Here is a 6,000-nt window from a genome sequence, read left to right as displayed (position 1 = left end):
TCGCTTTTTCCTTTACCGGGCATGAGCTTCAGAATTTTGTAAACATGCTGCTTTTGTGAGTTTCTTGACATTGAGTGTCAAATCGCCTATTGATATCAGTATCTGTTTAGTAACATTCTGAAATCTACGTTTCTGTTGTATGCGGCATCCGTGTATGAGAGCATCTCTTCCCTGTTCTCCGAGTATTGGCGCTTTCCCCCTTTTCCTTAGATGTTTCTTGCAGTTCACGCAAAGTAATGATAATAAATTTTGACATGAAAGCTTCAAGTTCTATGAATGTGTAAAATCATGACACCCACAACGAACTGACTCTTTGAAAAACACAAAACTGTCCTTCATGAATACCTTGACGTACATTCATTAATTTTCTTTAAGCCGTGCGCTCAATTTTTGGTTTAGAAAAAGCTTTCCTTCGGTGCTGGGCTGAGGAAAATTTGTGATGGGTGATTTCTGCGACTCGCAGATCGTAGTTATCACAGTATTGCGACATCGTAGATCACAGCATCGCAGATCGCAGATATCGCAACAATTCATCAAGTTATTCGTGTGCTGCTTAGGCGAAGTTGCGATATGCGATATCACATATCAGTCATCGGAGATTTTCTTAAGATTAGTCATTTATGGGCGCTTCTCAACGTATGCGATGTGATGAATTTCACGCCGCTTCTTCGCAGTTGTTTTAAGGTGCTCATAAAGGAATGCTTGACTCTTCTTCGTGCGATGCAATTTTTAGGAGTATAAATACAAAAACTTTACAAAAATCTTTTTGGATTTTTTATTACTAAGGGTCCCCACTTCTTTAGCATTATTTCTAATACTAAAGAAGGAGGGGAGTTGTTGGTGGTCACAACAGACATGTAGCACAAGGATCATCGCGCTAGAAATAGGATACAAGATTGACTTTGGTAGTGGATTTTGGACTTCTAGGAAGGAGGTGAATCCTAGAACTACTTTTGAGAGTGGAGGTGTGAGCATATGGATTCCCATGTTGTTGATGAGGGCATTGTATCCTTTTATATGATGGTTAGAGAAAATGAGCATATATATATATATATATATATATATATATATATATTTTGCATATTGTTGTAAATATTTTATCACGTCGTGGTTATAAAGATCCATAGATAGTATGATTATTTGTTGATTGAAGAGAATTTGCATGAGTATATATGTGGTTGTTATTGTAAATACTGTAATGAGTTGTCTTATGAAGCTCTAATAAATGATATCGTTATTATGTTTTCCATGGTTGGTATGTTGTAAATACTGCAACGAGTTGTGTTATGAAGCTGCATAGGCAGTATTTTTTTTTTAAGCAGTTTGTTGATAATATGTTTCATTTAACACTGAGGACAATGTTACCCCAAGGGGAAGGGGTTTGTAACAACCCCTAGTAGATTTTCCATGTAAAAAATATAAGAACAAGGCCACAAGACACTAATTCCAAGTTGAATGGTGGCAAAAACATACTAGTGGGTATCATGTTTGTTTTATTAATGGCTAAGGAATTTGGAAAAGGCAAAGTTGAAATAATTGGCTTTTAATTATGGAAATAAAGGAAAATAGGATAAAAGGAAGGTGAAGAGACACAAATTTTCATGAGAGGTAAACTGAATGAAAATGAAGAAAATAAAGGCATGAATGATAAAAGGCTTCTAAGGACCAGTTCCCAGACTTTTGTCAGTTCAGTTTGGGAGCTCCATTATATTCTCTCATTCTCTCATACTCTTATGCACCTAGAGTATTATTGGACCATTCTCAGAGCATTTTGGAATACATTGGATTTGGAGAAGGAAGGAAAAGGAAAATAGGCAAGCGCAAGGAAATAGGTGGATTAGTAGCTACAACCAGATTGATGTGCAAGTAACAGGTTGCATGCATGATTTCCTTGCAGATTTTTGGATGCATGGTATATGCATGTGATTTTATGCTTATGTGTTGTCATTGGCATGGAGGATTTCATGGATTGATGATGGCTTTAGCCTTTCCTTGCAATTTCCTGGATAGCCATGGTGTTGTGGGTTTTTTCATTTGATTGTTTTTTGGTTGGTGCTCATAATTCCTTATAGTTGTGGGTTGGAAAAAACGCTTTGGAAGCCTTGGAAAAACTTGGGTTGAGTTACTATTCCTAGATCCTAAGTTGGGACAAATGCTATGGAGCCCTTGGTGGGTTAAGTTAGTAGTCCCTGGATCATGGTTGGAAAATTTCCCTAAAGCCCTGAAAGGCTATGGGTTGAGTTACTAGTTCCTGCAACCCAAGACAATTTGGGTAGAGAACGATCTTGTTGATGTTAATGATGTCTGACTGTGAGGTGGGATCATTGGTTGAGGTTTGAGGTAGTTTGGCCCCTAGAAGCCTTGGTTTGTTTTTTTTGGTTTATTCCATGAGATCACACATTCATGCTTAGAATATAGTGTGGGGGTGACTGGCTAAAGGAAATATTTGGTTCAACCCAATATATGGTTGGGTGGTACATGGAAGTTCCTAACTTGGTTCGCATTTTTATATGTTAATAAGAAATATTTTCTATTGTGACCTATGAGCATATGTGTTGATTATTATGGTGACATTATGTCTTTTTTCCATGGTTTATATGTTGGATTCTGTGTTGGTTGTTTCATGGTTATAGGATGGTTATATGATGTATATTGTTTATGGATCTTGACATGTTGTGATGAATGTATGAATGGTTGATGAATGCATGGAATAAAAATGTTATTTCAGTTATTGTGAGAGCACAGTAGACCTTCTTGGTCATTCTCTTACAAGTTTTAGACTCCTATGACTAGATATTATTCATGACTTGTAGCTTACGTGTTTCCCATATGTTTGACGAAATGACTATAAATATTAGGCTTGGTTAGGTCAACCCATTTTTGAATTTTTGTATAAATAACATTGTCATTATGTCATCTATTAATCTGAGAATTCTCGGGAAATTCCAGGCAATGGTCTAGAGGCTAGCCTGGAATTGTGGCTCAGATCTCGGGACTGCACTCTTTGAACTAGGTAAGTTAGGTCACAACCGCACTCAGGAAATGTTATGCATGTGTTTGAAGGCCTATAAACATGTGGAGACCTTTTCATGCATGCAGTTGGGTGTTAAGTTGTGATAAATATAGCCCCATATCAGCGTTTGGTCACTTGGGGGTTCGTTGTCCCCTGAGTGTCCTTTAGCCCTAACGCATCTTGTGAGTTTTCATTTTGAGGTCATTTTGTAGGCCTCACTTCCTTAAATGGAGCTTGAAGGTTGGGTCATGTCATAGTAACTCTTTGTCTCATGTTTACCCTACTAGGCCAATGATATTGTGTAAATATGGGAGGTGGGGTGATTACACAATCCTTGAGATACATATTTCTTCACAAGTCAAAATATTATCCATGAAAAATACCACATGGGAGGAAACATTGTTATTGCTTGGAGAGATGTGATATTTCATGAAGGATATAACTTTTGTGTTGTGTGACTAAACAAATTCTGAGATATATCATTTTGTAGAAATAATCTTTAAGTGTGATATGGCACAAGATGAAACTTTTGGGTAATGTGATAGAATAGTTTAAATTTTGGAGAAAATTTTCCAACTTTTCCTTTATATACAAGGAAAGAAGAGCTTTTAGGAAAATTTTGGAGAAAGTTTTCTACATCTTCCTTTATTTCCAAGGAAAAACTTCTAGTGATGTACAATGTCACATGATAGAATAATTTGTGTCGATACAAAATGTGATGAAAAAAATAAGATGGTATTTTGTACATTAAAATGCCACATAAATTTTTGGAAAGAAATTAGAACATTAAGTCACATTATCACAAAAATATCTTCGATGTGAAACAAAATCATGACAAGAAAATGTTCCCTGTGATATGTCACATCTTGATTCACAAACTCACATCAATGCATTGCATCCTATAGGAGAAAATTTTATAAGGAAGTCACATATTATGACAATTAACGTGTGTCCTAATTTTGTTTAATTGTGAATTTTTTTTAGTATGTCACATGTTATAACAAACAACCTTTTTCTTGATATATATTTCATTGTGAGCAAAATATATACTATACAAAGGTGAAAATCATTAAGATATACAAATCAAAACCATGTGACATCAATTAAAAATTATTACTATAACTAGAAATATAAATATTAGAATTTATTCAATAGTATAGATCCATCTTAGATCCATCTTAACCATGGATCTAACAAGTGTTGTGAGGGATCAAATAACTTGAGGTGCAACCCTATTTTAGAGTGCATTTGAAAAAGGGAGAGAGAGAGAGAATTTTCGAACATATAAATGGATACCTTGAAAATTATCTTAGACACTTAGATTGTATAGACTATATAAGTTAAACAAGAAAATCCAACAAATCTTTGTTATATTTACAAAATTGACTAAAATAGGCCTATATATAAAATAGGAGAAATACTTAAGACGTGTTAACCATAATATTTTTTTGACAATTTATTTAAATAATACATAAAGACTTTTGATTTTAAATCCATATACAATATATACATAATTGACATTGTAATCTTTTATTTAACATGGTAATTAAAATCCCTTTGATGGGGGAGTTAGATTGAGTATTAATGTGGGCTCCTTGTAAGAAGCACCCTCTCTCCAGGTGTCTCTTTTCTCGCTATGGCATGGAAAATGGTTATATAATGACGTTGGTGTTGTAATATGACATCAGGGATTTGAAATGTTGGTTTAATCCTCTGGGGTAGCAGATGTATGTTACTCGTGGGAAAGGAGGTGAGGTGGTGTCCTAGTCTACCTCCCCTTGCTATAGTTTGGTTCTGTTGATTGGTGTGACTAATTTGCATATGGGTGAGACTGATTCTTTCTATTTCAGTTGCTCTCTTGGTGTAGCCTAGAAGAGATGCTTAGTTCTAGAGAGGTATTTCGTCCTACACTCTAGCCATCATCTCTAGTTGTTGCTTTTCGGGTTTATTTTAGCTTGTGTTTTTAACTAGTAAGGTTAGTGCTTGGTACGTAAATTTTCTACATTTCTAATGTGCGTTATGGGATTTTGGTTGGTGTGTAGCCTTCTTCAATTTCATTAATAATTAAATTCTATTTCAATTTTGGGGTAGTGGTGTCTAGATGTTGGCTTTGTTTGATGTTATTTCATTTCTCCTTTGGGTATCTTTTGTCTCGCAGTATATGTTTGGAGACCCATTTCTATCTTGGTTAGCTACAAAATTGTGTGAGTTGCTCAGTGTTGTGAGTTATCCTCTTGTGTCTTTGTGTACTGGGTTCCCTCTCTATTCAATTTTTCCCTGGATATTTTGCGCTCTATGTTATTGGTATGCCCTCAGTTGGGTTACTTTTTCAAGTTCGGTCCTATACTGTGGTGTTCGGGGGATAATTTATTGGCTTTGATGCCAACATTGCAAGGGATTGTTGTTTTTCCAAATTTTTCTTTTGCTAAATGAGGATTGCGTTCATGCCTTGTCTATTTTTTAGTCATATTCATTATGTCCCCTCGTGAGTGTATGATGAGTAAGAGGGGTGGCTTGGGAAAATTTTGGGTTAAGAGAACCATGCATTTTTCATTCGATTATCTGGGAACTTTCTTTGACATTATTTTTCTTGAGGTTGGGATGGATATTATTCTACTAGACACAATGGAAACTGATGACAGACCCTACCATCCAAATTTTGAGCTTTAGAGGTTAGTGGAAAATATGAAAAGGGTCTTGGAACCTAGTATATTTAGAAAGAAGAGGATATCTTTATTTTACTCTTTATATTTGCATCAACATCTGGATACATGCCTTCATTTGATTTTAAAGATAAATAGGTTAAATAATATAGTTTATTTTATGGGTTAGAATATGTCAATCAAATGCTACATAATATCTATTTCTACCTCAATAACATGGATTCTAGATTCTCGAGGGTGGAGAATTTTCTAGTATCTTATTCTGCCTCTGGTGACTTGACTGACCCTCTTGGGGATCGAGCTAATGCTCTTATGAGCAGTGTT

This window comes from Pinus tabuliformis, chromosome 1_1, assembly GCF_031772625.1.
Source record: "Pinus tabuliformis cultivar Carrire ecotype Pingquan chromosome 1_1, CPIR1, whole genome shotgun sequence".
NCBI classification, from domain to species: domain Eukaryota; kingdom Viridiplantae; phylum Streptophyta; class Pinopsida; order Pinales; family Pinaceae; genus Pinus; species Pinus tabuliformis.
The sequence above is the reverse complement of the archived record's forward strand: the minus strand, read 5'-3'. Positions refer to the sequence as shown.